The sequence below is a fragment of the Triturus cristatus genome, chromosome 1_2 (genome assembly GCF_964204655.1).
Source record: "Triturus cristatus chromosome 1_2, aTriCri1.1, whole genome shotgun sequence".
In the NCBI taxonomy this organism is placed as follows: Eukaryota; Metazoa; Chordata; class Amphibia; order Caudata; family Salamandridae; genus Triturus; species Triturus cristatus.
The window spans coordinates 787,391,569-787,417,275 of NC_140580.1; the positions used below are offsets into that span (position 1 = coordinate 787,391,569).

The window sequence follows — 25,707 nt, forward strand, 5'->3', positions numbered from 1 at the left end:
CTTGCCAAGAGCCTGATTTTGAAAAAACTAAGCCCAGATAAGGAAAAGTGCTTGTGCGTGTTAGGGATTCGCTGCCCGATGTTATAGAATTAATACAGTGTTTTTTCGGCCCACACATCATTATATAAGATTTTTTAAAATTAGTGCAATGGTCCAGTTCGGCCATAAAAGACACGAACCCGGTAACTAAAGTGCGAAGTGCATTGGGGGTGCAGCCCATGAGGACCGCATCGTCTGCATATAAAAGCACGGGGAATAATTTGCCATTCATTTTCGGTACATCATTGGTCAATTTAGATAGGGAATTATGTAATTCATTTATATAAAGAATAAAAAGTAGAGGGGCTAGAACACAGCCTTGTCTGACCCCTCTACCAATGACAATATCCCCAGAAACCTCTGCATCATTGCTTATCCTCACCCGTACCTTTAAATCCCTGTGCAAATAAGCCAAAAAATGGACCAAAGCCTCATCCAACCCATAATTTAAAAGAATCTCCCATAAACGTGATCTATTAACAAAATCAAAGGCTGAGGTTAAATCCATAACCCAAATAAAGTGGAACTTTTTGATCGATTGTATATTGGCCCAGAATAAGATTTAAGTTCAAACACTGTTCGACAGTTCTGACATTGCTTCTAAAGCCCAGCTGACAATATTTTAAAATTTGGTTGTCTTCAGCCCATTTCCTGATCTTATTAAAGACATCCCTGCCCAAGATCTTCAAAGTATTGTCTATCAAGGAAATTGGGCGGTAATACCTGGGATTGGATCTGTCACCTTTTTTTAAAATGGGCACAATGATACTGGTCGACCAAGTGCTCGGGATAGCCGTATTGGTCAGGTTATTAAAAACATTGCATAAAAGGGGAGCCCTAAAATCTGGTTCATATTTTATAAGGTCGATTGGTAGCCCATCCGAGCCTGAGGCTTTATTCCCTGTACTTTGTTTTATGGCATCCTCGACTTCAATTACAGTTATAGCAACCTTTAAAACTGGGGGGCAGGTATGACTATTAGAGATCTATGTGGAAGCTGTGTAGATTCTGGCAAAGTGTTCCTCCCATAATTCGCTAGTTATATTACAGCTTATGGGAGTAATATTTGAGCCCATAGATCTCATGGCTTTAACTTCTTTCCAAAATACAGTTACATCTTTAAGCGCAGCAGCACTAGCAAGGTTATCCCAACGTTCTCTCAATATCTCATCTGAGCGTAGTTTAGTTGCTTTCTTATAGCAGGCTCTTAATGATCTAACTCGGGTTATATCCCTGGGTATGGCCGCTAGTGCTTCATGCAATTCTCTATTAGCCCGTGAGCATATGCCATCGAACCATCTAGGATTCTTGCTTGAGTTGGTAACAGGTCTTGAGATTATGTGTTTAATACCAACACATAAACCACTAAAGGCCTCAGTGATCTCTGCACCCAAAATGCTGCTCGATAGGCACGTCTCTACCAGTAGGGGATATGATTTTATCATGCGTGCGAATAGGGCTTTATTATCTATGCCTTTCCAAATCACTCTAAGTTTGTCAGTTGATGCCTCCAAATGTTTAGCCCTTATTTCCCTTTGGGTTACAAATTTAGAAAAAAATCTCATGGTTGTTAAAATTGGGTTATGGTCACCTTGGCTAGTACATAAAACCTCAGCCTTTCCTAAAAAGTTTACCAATGAAGATGATATAAAAACATAATCTATAATAGATGAACAGCCACGTCCTCTGTAGGTAGGCAGTGGACCCTTATTTGAAACAACGCCTGCCTTTTCCATTACATTAATTAAATTATGGGAAGAAATATAATTACGGAGTTCCTCCCCTCTTTTACATAGGTTGACCCTAACCGGGGCAATGGTTGTGTTGTCAATACCACTATGCAATCGTACGTTAAAGTCACCGCTTAGGCAGATTCCGTCCAATTTGCCATACCTCTGCTCGTCTTCTAATTTATCAATAAATTCAAACAAATTAATAAAATTCCTATTTGGTAGTGATGTAAAATCATTATTATAAAAATTAATTAAACATATCGAGGCCCCCTGTGAATAAACCGTGGCTTGAAAGTTCTCGTTATTTGTCACCAGAGGTTTTATACTACCCCCAACTGAGATCTTTATCCATGTTGATAACCCCCCACCATGGGCGACCTATTTTGGGGCAGGGTACAATGCTATTATTACATGCAAATCCCTCAAGAAACAATTAATTTGTGCACCATGTCTCCTGGAACATCAGAATGTCATAATTACTAACCAGATCGACCCACTCTATGGAATTCAATTTGGATCTTAATCCTGCAATGTTCCAGCTTAGCACATTTAATTTAGAATCTGAGGATCTGAGTTCAGTGACAACCGGACAGACTATTAAGGGTTCCACTAACTCTGGTGCAGTAGTCGATAGTTGACTTGATAGTCAGTCCTGGCTCTCCAGACTAGACAGAACAATAAACCGATTCTGTGTGATGTATGTCGGGATAGTAAGATTACGTGTGCCCAGAGGAGGTTTGTAAAAAAAAGCCCAGAGGTAGTGAGTGTATGCTGGTTGGGGCAATATTGTGGTGCGTTTGTGCTCTTAGTAGCCATTTCACCAGGGAGGGACGTCTAAAATTCACGACTATACAGTCACCTGTAATGTTCTTATCTGAGGGTCCTACCCATCCTACACGTCGCACCATTAAAATATCATTGGCGTTCTCCATCCCTAGGCCCTTATACTTCGATAACCAATCGATACTCTTATTCTTGAGTTGTTCCCAGGACTCTGATTGGTCTTTCTTCAGGGGGGGAGCACCAGCTAAAATTACAACATAAGGGCAGGCTTCAGGTGGTAAATGGAGAACATCTTCAGATGGATTCTTAACCTGATTTTCAAGAATAGGAGTAATGTTCGGAGCAGGTGCCATACTTGTGAAAACGGGGGCCAACGGCACAGGGGTGGCTGATACTAAATTTCGAGACTAACTATTGCTAATGGACCTGTTGCCAGGTGCTGCGTTTGACAAGGGCATCAAACTGGAGATAGGTTTGGAAAGAAAACTGCTCTTAGAGTTGCCACACTTATCACATGCAGTATTAACAATAGGAAGCATACAATCACCACTCTCCTTTGATATACCCTGATCAATTGGCTCCATTGATTTTGGGTGCTGTTCCCCCCTGAGTTTATCAACAATAGTGACAGCTTTTTTATGAATATCCGGTTTTTTAACCAGGTTTTCCAACCTGTCCAGACGTTTAAAAAGGGCATTAAATTGTTTATCTACCAAATTTTTTAAACGGCCATAAACAGAGTCCACTATAGTGTCAATTAGGGTATCACCCGATCTTTCACAAGTACCATGGGCAGTTCTATGCTCAGTTTGAGTGTGGATAGAGTTAACTACTGCTTCTGATGTGGTCAAGTCTACGGTGTTGACATTTGTTTGCTCAATGGGGCTCGCAGTCACGGCAGTCAGGGCTGTAGCTCCTCGTCTCCACAAACTCAAGGATGTAGGTTGGGTTTTTTATGCGGGGTGGCTGTTTCCTCTTACTGCTAGTGAGTTTTTGACATACCTCTCTTCCTTTTTTCCCCCAGTGCTTTGGTAACCGGGGCCAAATTTTCAATACTAGCATTAACTTGAGGCCGTAGTTGACAGTCAGCAGGCTGCAGAGCACAGAGTCGAAAACCAGCTTATAGTGATCCAAATGTAGCAAAATTGAGGGAACATCGCAAACAGCCTTGTTGTCTTACACTTTATTGTTTTTTCAGTTTTTTATCCGAGTGAGATAGATACAACTTTTTAAAAATAAAATCTGCTGATTATTGATTGTGTAGCAAATGCAGCAGATCCATAATGATGCTGAAACTGCAGTGGCTGCAAAATAACAATATTCCTGGGACCCTGGGTGGAGGTCACTGCTTTGCAAAGGGAATAGAAGTTACAGTCTTTATAGTATTATGTAAAACCTACACACTTCAGAATTTAAAAAAAAAAACAATTGCTACATTCTGGGAGATAGTTAATGAGCTAAATGCTCACTACTATCATTTGTGCATATCTGTAGGTCATGTTTTAGAAATCTGGCAACGCCAACTCAGTCTTCCATCCTTCTGAGGTTGGTAACATGAGACCATTAAATCGGAAATTACACCAGCTATTACTTATTACACTTAGAAATGGTAGTGGCTCTACGTGCAAAACTAGTCTGCAGTCCCTTAGTACGCCAAAAATGCCAGGCATGGCCATTTCATGCCAAAATCACGAAGAGGGCATAATCATGACACAGCAATCAGTGTGATTGTCAGGATTTGATGATTTACTTTTTATCACTTAATGCAGTTGTTGTGATATTACAGGCTAAGGCAGAAAGCCAGAGATGTTGCAACGGGGGTTTCAGTGCCTGAAATTGGAAACAGTGCTGGCGGAATCGACCAGATTCTGTTACTTGTTCTTGCACAAGAGCTGGGTTCCATGGTTGTCCCACTGAAACATCCCTCCTATGTTTTGAGGCCTTGTGCCATAAGGAAGCTGTGCCAGCAAATTCGAGTGTGCTTCACCATGGTGGAGAAGGCTCTTATTTTCTTTTCCATCAAAACCAACTGCACAATGCTTCGCTTAATGGACAATCTAAAAGCCTTTGGGTACAAGGGGTGTCCCGGTGGAAGGCAGTTGGAAGTCATAAAGGACAGTGCTTAATTTGAGCCGGTGGGTTCTGGTGCTTGGCACCGTCACTTAATTGTCAACACAAAGTGGTGCTGTCTGGCCAATGTAGAGATGACCACAACAACAAAAAATTATTAATTCAATATACATTAAAAATAATTATTACCTGCCGCCCAAGCCATTCTTATAGCTTTGGTGGCCTTAAATAGTCCGAATTGTCACACTTGTAGGAGGGGGTGGTTAGTGATTATATTGTTATTATCATTGGCTGAGCTGTCAGGGGTAATGTGTGGTGCAAGCTGCAATGGCCTCCTGACGAGAGTCCTGGCACTTTTTTTTTTACAAATTAAGTACTAATAAAGGAGCATAGCTGGAAACTTAAAACTGACCCACACCCAGGCGCCCATCCGAGGGAACAAATATATACCCTATGGAGTGCCACTTCACAAGTTGTTAAGAGATAAACAAAGATGGTATGGCTATTTTTGACTTTCTCAGACTCTGTCCATTTAAAATATATCCTTCTGCAGAATGTGTCTAGAAATTCAAGGCATGTTCGACCATAGCATCCTTTTCCATCAGTACACCACACAAACTGATTCTTTTTAACACTTAACACAATGATCTCTGGAAAAAACCATGAAACCACTGTGCTTTCTAAAATAAAAGAAAAATCTGTGACCCTCATTATCTGCTATGCTCTATAGCAAGGACATTAACCCCTTTGAGATATTTTATGATAATTCAGTGCTTAAACCAGAGTCAGATTCTCCAGCAAATGAATTAGTCACCAGAGATATGCTACCACTGTTACACTATATGTTGGATGCACATAGATTTTCGCAGCAGCTGTGTTAACTACTAGGCCAGCCAAAATTGCAGTCTGTTTGCGAGGTGAATGCCTTTGTTGTCCCATTTTACCACGTCCGTTATTTGTTTGGGACGGAATTTGTAAAAAAAAAAAAAGAATGCGCAGGCTGACCGTCTTGTACTCCTGCCTCTGATGACGATACCCTTCGTGACTCCACCCCCTGCCTGCACGCCGCCTTCCGCACAATTTACACTTCCTTGATTATATTTTTAATTTCTAGAGCTGATATGAAAAGCCAATTTGGTGCATTTTGAAGTATGCTCCTTTCCTCAACAAATGGCGCGCTCGTGCGCATGTACTGTATACTCACTTAATCACCTCATAAATGAATGTGTACTTAACTGGTGCTCATGAAAAGCCACGTGTTGATGATTAAGTGCCGGTGCTGAACAACTCAGAGTCACAAGTTGCTACAACCGATTTATAGGCGGCACTAGAAGCATACACAAATTCCACTTCATTGTACAGTGCTGCTACGCATAAGACATTATAAGACCTCACATTTACATCTGGCTAATGCTAGTTCCACCACTACTGCAGTGTCTGTCAGGCTATGGGTTTCTTCATCCACCCCCATTTTATTTTCTTCCTTTTTCTTCCCTTCCCCCTCCCCTGATTCATATTAATGTATACTTCTCTCAGCTTTTAAGAGGCACATGTCACGTACATTTCTCGTTGTGATGTTTATCTGGTCCTTCTAAATGTGTGGCTGATGCTAATACTTACAGGATGTAATTTTGTATTTTTTTTGCAAAATTTAATAAAGAATTACAAATAAAAAAGCACTGTTCAACCATAGGCCAAAATTAAGCACGTTTGTCTCCGGTGACGAGGGAGGACTCCAGGGCGAGTCACTGCTCTGCCCTCAACGAATCTTTGTGGGAATCCCTAAACAAGAACAAGACTGTCTAGCGACAAACGCAGCACTCTGGGTGGCACTTACCACCGAGTGGTTGAATTCCAGTGACCGCGGCTATCCCCATGACCACTCTGCATGCAACAATGTGAACCAAGTGTTGCTAAAACTGATAGTATGCAGTACATGTGCACAAGAGCGCCATTTGTTCCCCACCCAGACTTGAACCTGGTTCCCCAGCTTTGAAGTCTGCAACTCTGGCATTACGTCACATCCTCTCTGCACTTTCATGGCTAGTTGGTTCTGTTTTAGGCAGCACTAACAGGAGAAATCAGCTGGTTCAAGCTGCCGCGAGCCTCTGCACTTATATTTGTACCAATTAACCACTATGGTTGAAGCTCCCCCCATCCCTGGTTCTGACCTTTGGGGACCGACATTTATTTTTCCTCATCAGACGTTGGCTCAGAGCAAGAGAGCGAAAAACACAAAGGGAGGAAAGAAGGAGAAAGTGAAAATAGTGATAAAAAGAAGAGTGAAACTTGGAAAAGTGAGCTAAAGAGCCAGGGAGTGTCCAGCAGTGGGTAAATGAGGCATCAGATGGAATCAAGACTATGCAACCGTGGTGTTTGGCACCCCGACCCTTAAAATCTGCAGCCACAGGCCTTTGACCAAGCGTTTGCTACCGAAACTTATTCTCTTAGAAATTTAGCACAAAAAACGATGAAAGACAGCCTTTACAGAAAAGATTGCCAACTAACCTATTCCAGATTCAGTCTAGACATTTACCCATTGCTCTCCTGTTTAGGAGATACCAGCGCCTTGATACCGTCAGGTTTAGGCACTATACGGATGGTTTTGAATTTGGACAGTATGATTTCAGCCCACAATCAGGGCACAGATGGAAGCTTATCTATGTGCTCATGTTTAAAGAGCAACACCGACATTTTACTTGCAGATATTAAAAGCGAAAGCTCTGCATAAATTACATAATAGTCTAGCAACTTTATGTATTTTTCTGCGATTTTGGTAGCTGAAGACAGATATCCCTTGACGATCATGCTAGAAAGTATGGGGATCGCACTGGATACCGAATCCACTAGCTATTTCTTGGCCAGATCCAGCTGACCCAGGGAAATATGCCGAATTTGCCCTGGTGTTTTCCGACATCGCGACACAATTCAGCAGCACCCACCATGTTGTCAGCATTCTGTACGGTGCAGCAACGTACAGGCAGGGGGCTATATTATTTTTACTTCCACCCAGGTACAAACAAAGGCCTGAGTTCGAGGGCCATCAGCGTTTCTTTTGTTCAATTATCCTGGTGGGGAGTTGTCTGGAGCCTAATTTATGCCAATCCATGGAAGGAAAAAACACATAGCTTATCACTTCCCAAGTATTTTAAAGAAACTGTTACTTCGGGGCAGGTTTTTGACTTTGTTCAACGCCCTATTTAAGAGATGTGCAGGCATCGTAAGAATGCAAGATTTATCTGTGTGTATGAGCAATTAGACTAATAATGATTTAAATGGCACCCACTCATTTAGTTTTTTATACGTAAGACGAGAGTTACTTGTAGACATTATGGGCCTTATTACGATGTCAGGCGGACTTATGTCTGCTTGACACCATTGCGGAATATGGACTGTGGTCAGAGACTTTCCGAGACTCATTGTAATCAGGACCTATATGTTAAGAGTGAATGGTTGGGAGAAACATAAAGTCAGGATATAAAATGTAACACAGTGTTTGGGGTTGTCTGTACTAACAAGACTTTATTAATTTCCTAAGGAACCTTTCTTTGCAATCTTAGAATAACAAAAGATTGTAAAACAAAACTAATAAAGATTTAAACCTGTGATTTACAGTTTGAATCCACCTCCTTGATCTCAGTAAATAGATCACTGTGCTATATTAGAAGGACTGCAACTTATGAGCTAGATGTAATAAAATGAGAGTATCAAAAGCAGTAGTCAACTTCCCTATCTACATAAAATGTAAATCTTTGATATGCATGTTACACGGTATGCCACCCATGGCAATCTCTGCCTTGTCGCATTGAAGAGCTGGGTGGCTGGCGATGATTCCTGCGTTTTCCGCCCCCGCAGCAAACTAATGTAAGAGCGCCCCCCCTTGCTACACTACTGTGCAGCAGGCATGTTAATCTCAATGCTACTTTATGAGTCAAAACTGTGATTGGACAAAATACAGAATACTCTCAGAACTGCATCAACCTCCAGAGTTATTTTACCGCTATTAAAAATAATCCTCTCCCCAAATTTTTTTTACATTTTTTACTGAGCAGAAGCGATGGGCATAAAAACATTATACAATAATCAGTGATCAAGGAAAGGAAAATTAAGAAAACATCAAGCAAGATCTAATAAAATCCTTAATTAATAGCATTTAGCAATTATAGTTGATACAGAGCAGGAAGCCGATAAAAAGTGCAACATGCAGTCGTTTCTAAAATCACAGTTCCAGAAAAATACATATGGGTCAAAATACTTAAATATGGCATATATAGACAACCCTACATTATAATTGTTATCATTTCCCTTTGCCAACCCAAAAAAGATGTACATATTTGCTAATCCTACACTTCTTATATAGATAAAGTGTCCTGTGCTAAAATGCTAAGTGCCAGTCATTAATTGATCGCTATTAAAAAAATTCCAGTTTCTGGTAAACTTTTTCATTGCCCCAACTCTTTTGGCGTAGGCCTCTTCAAACTTTTTTGTCCTTTTAATTTTATTCACCCATTTTAAATAAGTAGGAATCTCCTCTGATCTCCAATTTTGAAGGATTAAGGAACGGGCTACTAAAGAACAGATCGCCGTATAGGACTCTTCGGCTTTGGACAAGTCAGATCTTTTTGTTGAGATACCAAATAAAGCAACCTCAGCTTCTGGATCAAGCGTCTTCTCGATGGCCTGACTTATTGATGAAATTTTTTTATGCCAAAACATTTCAAGCTTAGGGCATGTAAAAAAAAATGTGAAGCCAGTCTCCCCCCTCTCGAAGCTGGCATCGGAAGCATTTATTTTCTACTCCAGGAAAGCGTTTATTTAAAGCTTTTGGAGTAAAATAGGCCAACCAACGGGATAAAAACGACATCCTTTTAAAGTTGGCAGCTCTAAGGACCTTGCCTCCTAACTGGGCGATCTGTTCCCATTTCTGCCTCGAGAAGGAGCAGTTAGTTTCATAAGTTATTTTAGCCAGAATACCTTCAACCAAAGACGACTCTTCGCCCTTACTCAGTAAAGTATACCAGTTTCCCACTCCTTTTAATTACGCTTTATAAAGGGCATTAGCCAGAGGTGGTGGTGACCCACATTCCGAAAGACTGTATTTATTTATTAAGTTTATAATCTGTAAATATTCCAAAAACCCAGTTTTTAATTGATTACTAGACCTGACCTGGACCTCTTGCCAGGTGATTAGTTTCCGGCATAGAAAAAAGGAGCCCAAATCACACAAACCAGAATCTCTCCATTTTTTGAGCTCGCTAGAATGGATTTGAAGCCCAAAGATCTTACACTCCTCCAATTTTAAGTAGTAAAAACTACCAAACCCTACCTGTTTAAAACAAGACTGTAGTCTGTCGGAGAATTCTAGGATTGTCTTGTACCTGGTCTTTTTGGGTAGATTAACTGTTTTTAAAAAATAGGAACTTGCGAACCTGCCTCTTGTATCATTCTGTGATAAAAAAAACATATCAAGCAGCCCATTAGGATCCAATAAACGTGCTGCGAGATCCATAATCGCTGCCATATAATAAAAACGAATATTTGGCAATGCTAAACCCCCTTGAGCAGTTCCCAACTGCAATACAGACAATTTAACCCTGGAAACTTTCTTATTCCAAACAAAGTCCCTGATCATTGACTCAATTTCTCGAAAGAAATTGGAGTTGATCTTTAGCGGAACATTTATAAAAAGGAAAATTAATAAGGGGAGTATTGACATTTTAATTAGTGCTACACGGCCAATTAAGGTTAATGGAAGAAGAGTCCATCTATCAAGCAGAAATTTTATTTTATTGCGCATAAATAAATAGTTCAAACTGAATAGTTGGTCAAACTGATTAGAGACATAGATACCTAAGTATCTAATCGGTTCTGTTTTTAGGGCTTGAGATCCTCTCAAAATTGCTGAGCACACAAGGATCTCTGCAGTAGGTGTCTTACCCCTGTGAGATATTTTAAAATGCAGCCTCAAGGTGACCAAGGAAGTAATCTAGAACAGAGTTACTGCCACATATGTCCTAGTTGCCAGATTCTTGGCAGTAGATTTAAAATGTGAAAAAATGCATACATTGACGGTCAGACTCTGCTTTTCAAACGCTGGTCCTTGTGACTCTAACTTCCTTTCCTCTGCTGCACTTTACCTGCCAATGTAAGGGATCCCGGAGTAATTTTTTTCTCCAATTGAAGATATTAAAAAATCATAGACTCGTGAGATCTCAACCGAGTAAAACTGGTTGACTCGATTCAAGTTAATCATTGAAGGCATTCCGTATATTATGGTCAGAACTGCCTTTAATTGGCAGAAAAAATAGAAAAATTGCACTTTTGCACATTTGTTTATTATTATGTTGCTCCTATACAATGGGTCGTAGTGTATAGCTAGGTAAATTGAAGTTTCTAGTGTTTGTATTTTGTTCAATAACGACCAATCGCATGAACAGTGAGTGGTCTGGCAATGAGCCGCTTCTACTAAGTATGGTTTAATATCTCAGTTTAGGGACGGACCAAACATAGGAAGTAAAATTACTTCCTCACAAGTCGGTTTCCCTGAAAAGCCACAAAGCCTAATATGCAATTGACTCTGGCCCAGCCCAATTGGCTTTCAGAAGCACTGAACTGAATTTAATGTAGTCTGCATACTGAAATATACAATTCACCGTGATTAAAGGATAGTACACGTGGATGACGAGGAGCAGATTACGTGATCTGCACAATGGATGCTTTTTGCATCGGTGTTTGTTTGCACCGACACGTTTGTCATAGCTACTTTGCCGTCTTATTTTGCAACGGTCTGGCTTGCTTTCGGCAGCTAAAACAATGTTCATTTTTTGCTAGTCGTAGACTAAATATAAACATTGATTTTTTGCATGCTTAACACAGCACTAACTGTCACACAAAGAAAGGAGCCAAACTGTGCTTTCTTGCAATGATATGGTGCTAAATGCCTCCTCGTCAGTGCATATTAACACAGCTAATAAAAAAACGCCACATGGTGGAGTGATGTGTTTTTTTTTCTTATGGAAACGAGGACCCCTCCTCAGAGTTATTCCGATTCTTGCAAATCGGAATATTGAGCCTCGCGAAAACGAAGCAATTTCAGCCTTAAATAAGGAATAGACTGTGCCCTGCGTTGCGGCTCTTGACAGGCAGAGGGCGCCATGTGATCTTGAAACAAGGGCCTCTTCCCTTCTATAGCGAATAACCTCAGTTATTAGTGCATGGAAGAAGAGGAACATACAAACAGTAACAGTAGTTTTCAAACGTGTGTAGAGTAACACCGTTGTTCGTTTTTAAACCTAACTCTGAAATGTCAGTTTACGCTGGCTTTGACCAGTTCAAAAGTATACATAAAAACAGTTGAATAAGCTGTAAGAAATTGGAGTGTTCCCTCCTGATTAAGTCCGTTTCTTTTACATTCTGCATGTGTCGCAGCATTCGGCCGTTTTCCTTCACATTCTACATGTGTTGTAGGATATGGCCATGTTTTCTTTTTTGTTTCAGAGTTTTATACAGCGCAAAATCGACCCGAAGGTATCTATCAGGTATGAGAGCGCTTTGCCTGAGCATCAAATGCTGTTCGTAGGACACGGCCATGATTTCTTTCACATCTACGCAGGGGCGTAACACATACACAGGCCCCCGCATCCCCCGCGGTGCGGGGGGGGGGGCATGCTCCAGGAGGCCCACTCAGCACAATGCTCCGGCCTGGGAGCTCTTGATTGAGCCCCGAGGGGGCCCCTCAACATACCTTGCAGGGGGACCCCCTCAAGTTTCGTTACGCCACTGATTCTACGTGTGTCTTAAGATGCGGCCATGTATTCCTTTACATTCTACACGTGTTGTAGGATTTGATTATATTTTCCGCACATCCAATATGTGTCGCAGGATACGGCCGTTTTCCTTCACATTCTCCATGTGTCGTAGGATATGGCCATGTTTTCCTTTACATTATGCATATGTGCCCTAGGATGTGGCCATGTTTTCCTTCTCATTCTACATGTGTCGTAGGATATGGTCATGTTTTCCTTCACATTCTCCGTGTGTCTCAGGATATGGCCATGTTTTCCTTCCCATTCTACATGTGCCCTAGGATATGGTCATGTTTTCCTTCACATTCTATGCATCGTAAGATACGGTCATGTTTTCCACACATTCTCCATGTGTCTCAGGATATGGCCATGTTTTCCTTCCCATTCTCCATGTGTCATAGGATATGGTCATGTTTTCCTTCACATTCTCCATGTGTTGTAGGATATGGCCATTTTTTCCTTTACATTATGCATATGTGCCCTAGGATATGGCCATGTTTTCCTTCCCATTCTCCATGTGTCTCAGGATATGGCCATGTTTTCCTTCCCATTCTCCATGTGTCGTAGGATATGGTCATGTTTTCCTTCACATTCTACGCATCGTAGGATACAGGCATGTTTTCCACATTCTCCACGTGTCTCAGGATATGGCCATGTTTTCCTTCCCATTCTCCATGTGTCGTAGGATATGGTCATGTTTTCCTTCACATTCTACGCATCGTAGGATACGGTCATGTTTTCCACACATTCTCCATGTGTCTCAGGATATGGCCATGTTTTCCTTCACATTATGCATGCCTCACAGGATATAACTGTGCTTGTCACCACGTTGCTATGTTGTCTTTAGAGCGAGCCTGAACCATAAGATATTACTGTGATTTCCATCAGGTGCAGTCTGTACTAAACAAGCATTAAAAATGCAATAGGTCTCGTCTTTTATTAAGTAAAAGCCATTGCTTTGCTATACAATACCATTAGCAAAGCAAATGGCTTTAACTTAATCAAAGGCGAGACCTATTGCATTTTCAATGCTTTTTTTTAGCTGTCTCCCACAAGTGCTTACCCCACCCCCCACTCTGTGTTGCTTTCTCTCATCTAATCCACTTTTTCTTCCTGCGTGCTATTCTCTCCTTTTCTTTTTTTGTTTTGTTTCTGGTCTAAAAAATCATATTTTTTTTCTGCCATCCTAGATCAGTACACCATGGTACCCATGTCATTCTGCTGGTGCACACTGGCCTAAAGATGTAGGTTTCCTGAGCAATCTGATCACACTCTTTTGCACTATCATAGGATTTCACAAATTTTGCATAGATGACACTTTAATCCTGTTCACCGACATGCCCCAAGCAGTCAGGTTTTTGAACATTTTTTAACGTTTGTGCCCCGTCTCGACGATGATAAATCTTCGCCACGTTTTAAGATGATGGTGAACTGGGCGCCTATGTACACTGGACTCCTTCCTAGATGGTATACTTCAGTACGGGTTTCCTTAAGCAGCGACAGAGAACGGGACATGGTCACCTCAGGGCTACACACACACACCCTACCGATCCCCCACTGATGCCAGCATCCCAGCCACGAACGGCCACTGTGGCAAAGCACCATCTTTAAAGCCACCGCATCTTGTGCCCAAACACACCTTGCGGTCACCAACCACACCGGCATTATAATATGCAGTCTATCACCTCCATGGAGGGCACACACTGGAGCACACATGTTGGCTTGGGGCCCCCCCACCCAACCTCACGGAGGGCACAGATTTTAGCAGCCACTTGCCTATCCACAGGTAGGGCAGAGAAACAAGCAAACACTCTGGGCGCACAGTGCCAACCGTACTACCACAGGCCCGTAGCACCAACCACAGCATGGCACCACCACCTACCAAAACCACACACGGGCTGTGGCATGCCATGGTGCACACCTTGGCATGGGTGAGGGCCTTCTGGGTCGGGGGTTCGACCGATGCCTGCCCCGTGTGGCCCACAGACCGCTAACAGGCCTCACATACATGCAGAGGAGCAGGTAACATCACACAACGGAATGTTCTGAAACACAGACTCTACACACAGACGTCCCCGTGAGAGCTTGGGTAACACAGTGCAAACCCTCTTCTAGATCACACGTAATGCTGCAGACATGTGCACTTTGTCAGCCACAAACATTTGGGATGTCATAACTACTCTAAAAACATGAAAACAAAACCTGTATTTTTACTAAATGTCAACTCCTGCTTTTGAGGAATTGTTCTCATATTGTAGTTTAGAACTAGCCCTAGAGCAATCATGAAGACACAGACAAATGCGCGTGGCAATAAAACTCCCCAGCAGCTCCCCACCAACTCTGCGTGTTGGTGACGCGATAGTCAGTGTCGCGATATGCGTGCGAAGAGCAAAATATGTAGATTACTGTGGTTGTTAAAGGAGAGAGTGGCGACCCTCTTCAATTGTGGACAGTGTGGCAAGAGAGGCCTACCTCTTTTATCGCCTGCAAACATAATACAGCGTCCAGCCAGATAGCCTTTGCTGAAATGTGTGCCCACCCCAGTCTATGGAGCCTCAAAGGGGCCACTGATAGGATTCTGTAACCTGTTATCATACTAATAGGCATGTTTTATGTTTAAAAAATGTTAAAACTCCACCCAAGCATCCTCTTTGTTAAAAGGCGTGCTCCATTTCAAAACATTCTTCCGCTCCTGGAGACCACTGATCAGCTTAGGTAGGTCACTGCATGCCTTTCTTTGTGTCTGTACAAGTGTCTTAGACTAGTAACACTGAGGTGTCAAGTTCTTTTACAACTGTATTTGAAAAATCTTGTAGTGAGAGTTCCTGAGTGAGAATATGCTGCCCCTCATGCCTCTGAACTCTGAAAGATAATCCTTAATGATGACTTTATATAAAGAAAAGAAACATGAGGTATTGTGACAATGTCGAAGTCGTTAGTATCATGTTGACTCTAACGGCAAACAAACACTGACAAGATGGCAGACAAGGGCTGGGATGATAAGGTGACACTTGGGGAGAGTGTTGGTTCAACTGAACTTATTTGCATCGCTTTAACCGATGTTTGCCCTAGATCTAGTTTTCGGGTAAAAACAAATAAATAATTATAACCATATCGATGTTGTTTTCGGGAGACTATAAAAAACATTGTCTTACCTCTGCCCTTCTAGTAATCTACATTAAATGCACGCGCTCGTGCAAAAGTATACCTAGACCCTGACAACGAAGAGTATACTCCAGACACTGTAAGCCAATGTCCCACGTCTGCCACTTTAATCTTTTCTTTCCTGCAACAAAACAATCATCAACACAGGCCCTAAACCAAACTGAAAGCACAAAAGACAATATCAAAGAGGCGGCCTTTTATCGCTAGGTTGATTTTGTGACAGAGTTTAGTAATTGGCATGTGAAAACACTGTTGACGTACTAGCGACGCTAGTACAGGCGGACGAGGGGCAGCTGGACGGGAAGCCGTAGAGCCATAGAGGACATACAGAGCGTTGTGCGAAAAATATAGTGCGTGGCAGCTAATGAAGGACAGTGTGTAACGCCGCAAGTGAGAGATCCAATCCCGGTGGGCGGGGCCTAAAGTGGACAGGGCGGTAACAAGGAGGGACTAAGAAGCCTCCTTTTCAAACGTGAGCCTGCGTTTTGCATGGAGGATGACGCCAGCGAATGAAGAAGATGGGCGGGCCTTCAACTCCGCCTCCGAGAGCTTTGGAATCTGTATTGATTCCAAGAAGCCCTCGTATGACGAGAGCAACGCATGCGCTGCTCACGTCAGGCCGGGACCTAAAAATGGTGTAGACCACATGTAGGCTATATCGGCTTTCTGGGAGTTGGTGCCAACGTACGTGCAAGCCATTATAAAGTAGCTGTCAGTGTGCATGCAAAAAAGACCCACAGTCTTCTTGCTTGTGGGTTATAGATAGCACACGATACCACATGCCCTTCCAATGAACCACATGAACTCTTTAGAAGTGGGGAGAGGTCAGAGTTTCTGAATGTCATGGGGCTGGTCGTATGGTGTGCAGCATCTGGCAACTTGAGCTGAAAGGTCTAAATGATATTTCATCCATTATACTGAGGTCAGCCTGGCTACCTGTTTCATGCAGTGTTGTGTCTACAAGGTTTCAACCATCCGGTACTGCTTTGGCACAACCTTATCAATAAGGACTGTGCGAACAAGAGGGACAAGGTGGTGATGGTCAGATTACTTACTAGTAACCTCCATTATTCCTGTTGCCAGCATAGTTACGTCTCTGCCAAGCAATCTCTCAACTTCTCCACCATCACCATTGAAACCACCTACTCCCCGTTATATGTAACTGAGCTTTGAGATATGAAGCCCTTGACCTCACTAATAGTTCATGTGGGTCACCGGCAACCTCACATGTCTGGCACCAGTTGTTCTGTTTTATGCCTCTGGGGCCAGTTCAACTAATGTAAATCAATCAATCAAAGCCATTTGTACAGTGTGCGGCTGCCTCAGAAAACTCTAAAAATTGAAAAACATCAACGGAACTTTGTTCTTTGTACCAGCAGAAGCACTCTAGAGTTTTCTGCCTGTAAAGATAAGAAACATCCAGCACCAATAAGAACTCAGGAAGGCAATGAACAGGGGGCTCTTCCCAAGGTGACCCCACAATGAGCTTATGCAAACACTTCACTTCCTTAGAAGTGGTTGAATGACACACAATATAGGACGGTACCCTACCACAACTATAACAGTTCACCCGAGGATGTAAGGCACAACTACGTTCCACACGGCGATGTCAGAGACAGAAAATCTTCAATCTGTTTAAAATTATGTACCATTAGTTTGGGTGGTATTACACTTTAAGAACCAAGAGTGAAATCAGCTCTGTGGTGTATCCTCAAGTCTAAGGTAAAAGAGCTCCAATCACAAGGCTCAAGTTTTAAAAATGACAATTTACCCACCGAGCTTTGCAATTTATGCTTGGAATATATTGCTGACTTGCATGAGATTCCCTAAGAATCCTTGGAGTGCTCCTAGAATTCATGGAAAGTTGGAGCCAAGAGCCGCAAACTCTATCGGATTTAAACCGGGTGGAATATTTCGCATGAGTAAATGAGGCAGAAATAGTCATTTGTAAATACAATATATTTTTCTCCGCAGGGAAACCACTTCTCCCAACTTCCCATTAAATATGGAGGTGTTGCATTCCCTCTCCCACTCTTAAAACTACATATCCCTACCTTTTCCAATACTTCTGTATGTCTTCGAGCGCGGGGAACTACCTGCACATTACATGCGAATACACACAGCCTTAGTTGGTATTGTGTGATCGCTGCATTGTGCGCGGCCATGGTGCTGGTAAGGAGTCAGGCTCTCCCTGTTAGGAGATGCCTGTGTAGGCCAGTCTGCCACTGCTTGTGGTTTCAGGGTGAAGACATTTGTTTTTCTAGTGCTGCCTGTACTTGCCTCATCCTTGACTTGTAGGAACATCTCTTCTGGATTAATATATCCCAGTGTTGTACACCTTCTGCTGAACCTCCACTTTATTCCACTCAGCCCATCCTTTTAGGCGTAATTACCCTTTCTAAAAGTAAAAAGGCAGAGGTTTGAACAATACACAGCTCTCTCAGAAGGCTGTATTCCCTCAGGGCTGACTGTATCTTTTATTAGTCCAATTAAAGACTACCAAAATGCTTAGTGAGAGCTATTAACTCTAAAGTGTACAATTAATAACGTTTCTCACTCAGAGATGTGTAGATATTTTTATACATTTGGATTCTTCTCATGGTTCATGCTGGCGCTTCATCAGATGTGTTTTTAAATGTGCCCCGATGATGCCCATCCACTTCTGACTGGACAACTCAGGGCACAAGATGATCGTCTCGAAATGCTGTGGCCACACATTCCAATGAATACAAGGAAGTGTTCTTTCCCCATAGAGAATTAAAACAGCGACTCTATGTGTCTAAGAAGGGCAAACTTCTTTTTGGTTGGCCCAAGAGCCTGGTTTCCACACTAGCCGCATCTTAGAAACTGGGAACAATCTTCAACGAGATCTCCTATTCATCCCAAAAGTCACTGCGGTAGGTAGATGGTAGTGTTAATAAGCAAATGCCCTTGAACAAGAATATACCCCAAATTCTGCAAATAAATCGTAGCCTGAAACAGACAAGAGCCGTAGAAATGCACTGACTGGACAGCTGTAAAGTGATCTACGTTGAGCTTTTAGAAATACTTATTGACAGGCGGCAAAAGATTGCAAAGCCACGTACCCAGCCTTAAGTTCACCGCCGAGTACATTAACGTTTGAGATCAGGCTTGGAAGCCCTCCACTGGCTTCCACTGGAATTCCGGAGCACATTGAAAATCTTGTCCACCACCCACGCAGCCTATTGAAACAAAGGTCCCCGCTAACTCCGAAACCTACCTTCACTGAGTCAGCACCTCGTCTCAAGGAATCCATTTGAATATCCGAAACATGGAGCCCGATACCTTGAGTGTCCAGGATGCCAAACTTTGGAATACCCTGGATACAGCTGGAGAGCAAAGCTCAACCACCTCCTCAGCAGAAAACACCCAAATACTGAACCCTACTGCAGGCATTCTGCAGGACTGAGGCATCGACAGGAGTAGTGCTGGAAGAATGCGGATAGTACGCCTCACATTCATTTGGACATTACTTTCTTCCTTCTAGGCTGCCTCAGACTCTTGATTGGTCTTTAGTTCTCAGTACTAGTCTCAAGGCTACTTGTCTTGCCCTTTACTAGTCTTGCAAATAATACAATAAATGACCATTGATAGAAGATACATGTGGGGACATCGTGTCTGCCAATGTTCCTGCGTGCTTGAACACTGCACAGATTGTGTATTTCAGTTCTAGCTCACTGTCTGTCTTGTAAATCTCTTTCTCTGTGACCTTATCAATAACGTTTGAACATATTTTGGATGCTGTTCCTGGCATAAGACATTAAGAAAGTGATGAATGAAAATACCTGAATTAATCAGAACCAATGGTAATTATTCTGGGCACAGAGTACACCATTGTTTTCAAGCTTCTCTGTAACATTTGAGAAGTCAGTCAACTATATGCAAATCAGCCTTGGCCCTCCTTAAATAGGGACAGTACAGAGCTAATTGGTGTTCCATGTCCTCTCTTTAGCATGGGAGGATTGTCTGCTGCTATTGGAGCAGGATGAGGCCTGATTTACCTATGATTGATCCTCTCCTGTAATGGCCCAGATGGCCAAAAAATATGGCAGAACGGAATACCTGGGTGGCCAGATAAGTTCAAGCAATTCCAGCTATCATTTATTTGCAGTTTTTGTGAGTAGTTTCAAGCGATGTGTGTGTGCCAAGATGTGGGTCTTAAGCTTGTTGTGCTATAAAATATACATTTCACCTCAATGATGAGGCCCAACAAGGCCAAAACGTGCTGCTTGTGGGTTCCGAGAGGACAGGGGCTAGCAGTATTGTCTGGACTGTTTCAACTGGAGCAGAAACAAGGATGATGTGCATATTGTTGGCTTCCTTCTGTAATTTGATAGACAAGTTGAAAATGCGGTGCTATAGAACGGGGAAAGAGTAACTACCAGTGTTTCAGATTAATATTAGCGTTTCCATCCATTTCTTTACCTGCTCAGCTGCTATTTTAGAACAAGTACTGATAATGCCAGCTTGCGTGGCTTAAAGATGAAAGTGCCTCTTCACTCATTCATGAGATGATGCACTTAAGTCAACCTACACGCATTCTGTAACTCATCCTTGCATTCATACATCTATTTATCCACCCACTGACGCAGTCTTGCATTCACCCACTCACACTTCCATAATGAGACACAAACTCATCAACAATATGGATGATAAATCAAAAGAACACAAGAAGAAAACATGCTGCCACCTAAACTTCGTAGGCATATCCTTGCAATATAAAAAAAATATTAACATAGCAGCGGACGACTATCTTGAAATGGTATTGTACATAGTGTACTATTGTTTTAAAGGTCCAGCTTAGCTGCAATGTTTAGAAGCGATGTGGTGGCCATGTTGAAGTGGTTAAAATAATCATTCACTATACACAGTAGCATTCCAAGATGGCAGCTCAGTAATCATTGCACGGCCATCTTTCAATGCTAAAGTGTATATTTCATCAACATTGTACTGTTCCAACTGGCCAACACAGTACTTCTAAGCATGGTAGAGATCTTAAAACAGTAAATCAATGAATGAATGAATATTGCAGGGTTAATTATCACCATTGCACAACATTTAAAACCAACTTATAAAAAAGGACATATCCCATAAAAAGACAAACACCTTAAGATCCATAAAACAAACATTTGTTACGCTTTTATGCACCTGCAGCAGCTTATAATGCTACTTGCCCTATCAAGCAAGGAAGGAATTAAGAAATACACTAACATTACTAAACAGTCTCCACTGCCCACTTAATCAGTGAATTATGTTTTGCAGAATGAAAGTCAAGGGAGATTTCAGATGATAAAATACCAGCCGCCACAGTGGCCAATAAAATTAATAAACAAATTGGCTTTGATGGTCATCATATAAGGCATACAAATGCACTTGAATTAAGAGTAAACATAGATAGAAATAATATTCATAAAACACTTTTGTGCAATCAGTAACAAAACAATTCGTCTATACAAGCAGGGCAGAAAGTGCATGTGTGCATTAAAATGGTTGACATTCATAAAAAATATAAAGGCATGAGGTGCGCAGCTATGTTAATTTATGGACCCATTTAGCTGGCATAGCTGGTCAGCACTGCACTTATGTGAATGAAAAAAACTATTGCTCGAGGCAATTCATTTATTTCACTGCCAGTAAGACATTTTAAAAGGGAAGTTGTCAGCTGTCCACAATCTCCCTTTAGGCAGGCATCCACTGCCAATGTATACGATCTAATTGACAAGCATCTAGTCATTGGTATTGACCAGAATTTACAGAGGAGTGCTAGGTTAGGACAGATACAAATAACGTGGATTAATGATTCACAGTCTGCCCCGCAGAGACGACAAAAGTGATCTGGACCAGTGCCAACTCCGCCATACCAAAATTCTTTTAGCGGTATAAGCCCAAAACACAATCGCATCATGGCACATTTCCGCTGTAATGTCCAAGGCTGTTTCAGATAATATGGTGCACCCGGTGGATCATAAAGTTGGGGAGCATACTTAGCTTGAGGTTTTTTACTCAGATCCTCAAAGTCCAATTTAACCAACAGCAGTTATACCTGTTTATTCAGGATTTTAGAAAAAAAAATGTATCTGGGAGGACCTTATTTCAGTGATCGATTGCTTGTGAATGCATTAAGGAATTTTCAAGGTATACTAACCAATTAGAGCCTCCTTTGGTTACCCCCCACCCCCCGCCCCTATGTAGTACTTCAGGGTGTTGGCCTCAGCTCTTCTTAGCTTGTTGCAGATCGAGAGTAATCTAGATCGATGAAGTAATTTGCAATTAGCCACGTTGAACTCCTGTCTAAGCTGTGATTGTGAGGCGGCGTTTGGTAATCGAAATGTATACCGAATAACAGTAGATGTTGCATTGCAGTGTCTCTAACCAATCTCCGAAGGACTCTTTTAAAAACAATCATACCATACAGCAAAGTTGGCAGAAGTCTGCATTCCATAGCCTTGGAAAGTAGACATATATATCAGGCAAGCAACATTCTTCAGTAAACGCAAAAAAACAGTCTGTGAGTAAATTGCAGAATTCATGATTGCTGACATATATGGCTTCGCACATCCTCTCCAGTTGAACCATACCCCCAGATACTTATGTGACTCTCTCAAAATGCTAACTGGCAATTGGCCAATGGCCCTTTTTGTTTAATCTTCTTTCAAAATCAATGACCTTTGTTTTAGAGGTGTTAAATTTGATGTCATTGATCATGCAGTATCTCACTAGATCATCCAGTCGCCTTTATAGTTCAACCCCAGTTTGGGGGGACAGGCTCTAGGAGTTGGGGTAGCCTTGCTGATGTCAGTCAGGTATAAATTGAAAAGCAATGGCACTAACACACATCTCTGCTTTAGCATCTTCTTTGTGGGAATTGTTCCTGTGGTATTCCACTTAGATGTTAATCTAATCCTTACCCATGTCATCTATAGACGTATTATACAGTTTGGACAATAATATGGCAACCCAAGTTAGAAGTAACGTTTGCACAGAAGACATCACGCTACAGATTAAATGAGCAGCAAGAAATCTGCATGGCAGGACTCTAGGGAGAGCTGCAGGTCAAAGGGAAAAGAAGGAAAGAGATGAAAGGGGAAAACTGAAGAAGTGGCCATGAGCCTAGTCACCGAAGCACACTCATTTTCAGGAAAATGTGCATGTGATCAGGCAAAATTCTGTTATTCACAGGGCAATAAAGCTAATGGCAGAAATTGGCTAACTCATTGCCCCGTGCAGTATGCTGTCAAGGGGATAAGCATGATGTTAATGGGCTATTAAAAACAAAAGAGGGCAGACCCAAAGGGCCTACATGTATGTAGATTTTTTAAATATGTTATTTTTTATCAAACGGGCCTGGCGGACAACTTTTAGGTGCTCTCAAGAGGGTCTAGCAAGGATTATCTTAATGCAGATCTTCTCCCGCCAGGGTTTTTCAAAGGAAGTAACCACCACAAAAATCCTTGTTTACTACAATAACCTGTCAGATTCCATGTAGCAAAATGTCTGTCTCCAGGCATTAACAAGAATATTGTCAATCCACCCATAAAGGTCTATTGCCTTTAACAAATGCTTTTCACAACAATTAAGCAAGGCCTACTGTCTTTGCTATAGCCTTTTATAATAAACAGATCCGTCTGATGCTATCTGACATAACTTTTGCAAATGAACCAGTCAGGCCTATACTTTTATTGATGTCTTGTCACCATTACCCACTCAGTCCTACTATATCGAGCATAAGCTTTCTCACAAGGCAGCCATCATAGTTAGCAAAATTATAAACACATATAAAATTACCATTGCCAAAACAATATACAACCTCTCCTAAGAAGGTCTAACAAAGATTATCACATTGCAAATTTTCTACCCAGTGGTTTGTCTATGGAGGTAACCAACGCCAAACTCCTTCTACAGCACGAGTCCATTCCATGCAATACTGATCTACAGCCTTCAACACAGGGTAATATCAATCCACCTTTAAAAACCCAATGGCTTTAATAAATGCATTTCTCTTCAAATAAGTCAGTGTAATTTGAATAATATAATATAATATAATATAATGATTTTTACAGGTAACTTCAGACAGAAAACCATCTATTTCCTGTCTGTATTTATTTTTAAATATGGAAAAATACGAAAGAATATGGAAAATGAGTCTTCGTTTGGGCAATTCTCTCTACTGTCAAGAATGGGTTGCAGGTCAGTGGCTGGGCAGATTAACAGAAAGAAGCAATAAAAAAATTAAAATAAAAGATTTCCTTGTGAAGTTTAAATAACTGTAGAGATACAGAATGTGATCTGTTCTACAAAATCAATATTTTCAGATGATTGCATAGTACTGGAAATTTCTAGAACCTGCTGGGCATTGAGACTTGAGTATAGTTTTATTGGTTAAATAAATATGGGAATGTACCCATTTTCAGCTTCTTGCTTACACTAAACGCAAAATAAATACAGAGAAACACATATAAAATGAGCAAAAAATAAATATGGATAAATACAAATGAAAATGTGGAGAAAAAAATACCCTAAAACTGGTAGCCCCATATTGAGTAGAATAGAATAGAATACATTAGAATAGATGTGTAACGATCAGATGTATTCAATTGGAAGGGTATTAGAATGTAAACATTTGCATAGCCAGCAGAGCTCTTTGAACACTGTTGCAAAATGCTCTCAAATGATCACTGTTGCCTTTCATTCAACATTTCATTCTGATACCAGCAGACTCTGAAAATTACTCAGGAGTAGAAGACTGGCTTTTTTCAGCAGTTAGTTCATAAGGAGTGTTGGTGGGATTGGCCTTCCTTTCCCCTTGTTTACTATGGTCATCTGTGAGACTCCATATGATAAAATATATGTCTGCTGCCTTTAATACAGTGAAATGAAAATCAACCCTTAAAAGGCCTATTGGCTCTACCAAACACTTTTCACAGTAGGCTTTCTACCATAACTTTTCATAAAATGCATATCAGGCATTTTGCATCTTACAATAATTTTCCCAAGTAACAAACCAGGCTTTTAGTTTTTATGTATGGCTTGTCAACATAACCAACTGAAGCCTACTGAATTCTAAATCAGCTTTTTCTGAAGGCAACCCTTAGGCATTCAATCAGAACATTAAAAATAAATACATTAATTATTAAATTGCAGTTGGCTAAACAATATTCAACCCTACCCAAGAAGGTACTGTTTTGGAAGAACTCTTTGGGCATCCTATTCGTGGGAAGAAGAATCCATGTGCATCACCACATTGCTGCACTACACATGACTGTTCACCTCTATTACATGCTGGGAAAATCCAGAAAATTGTTAATTTGCACTAACATCGTGCACATGTGCACCTTGTGCAAATGATGCACATCTAGATTTCTTATATTCCAAGAGTGCCCTGGATGCAACAGGGCTGGTTGTATTTCACAATGAGAATCAGAACTCTTTGATCTGAATGTTAAAAACATAATGTACTGTGGTTTGCTATTTTTCAAAACAGAAAACAATAGCATTTCAAGTTTTAAATGCAGAAAAATACTATCACCTCAATTGATATGCAGTGCCTGCTTCTGTAGTGTTGTAGTGCTTTACAAACACTGGTATTATTATCGACCAAAGCACAGATTTTATCATCTTCACAATGATAAATGGCATTGTTAGCTCTGCGGGACTGAGACCCAGGACCAGCAGGTTATATATTGAATTGTATTGCAGCATATATTTAGCGCACGGAACCACTTTCCTACATGAGTAGCATGCTACACCTTGTACAGTGTGTGGTTGGATGGATGTTATTTTTTATTTTGACCCTATGTGGGAAGGGTTTCCATGTTGCACGTGATGATCACTAAGGTGCTGTTATTGTGTTATGTGAAGTAGCACAAAGCAGTGTATTCGATAGTGATGTGAGGGAGACCGACGCACAGTTTTATGGTTTTCAGTATGCTGGTAGATTTAAACAGCTCTGCAGGTCCCTTTATGGTATTTCATATAATTCAGACTGCTTAGCCGTTCTTGCGCGTAGTTGTCCACTCTGAGATTTTGTGCATAGTTGTGATTCTGAGCTTGCATGGTTTGGAAGGAGAGAGAAGTGGTGAGATCTGTTGGAA

The 25,707-nt window shown here is 41.4% G+C and overlaps 1 protein-coding gene across 2 annotated transcripts in view; it reads left to right on the forward strand.

Moving 5' to 3' along the window:
• The window catches only part of TP73 (tumor protein p73), a 527,553-nt gene that overhangs the window by 311,890 nt on the left and 189,956 nt on the right, over positions 1–25,707 (forward strand). The gene's annotated exons all lie outside the window — the stretch shown is intronic.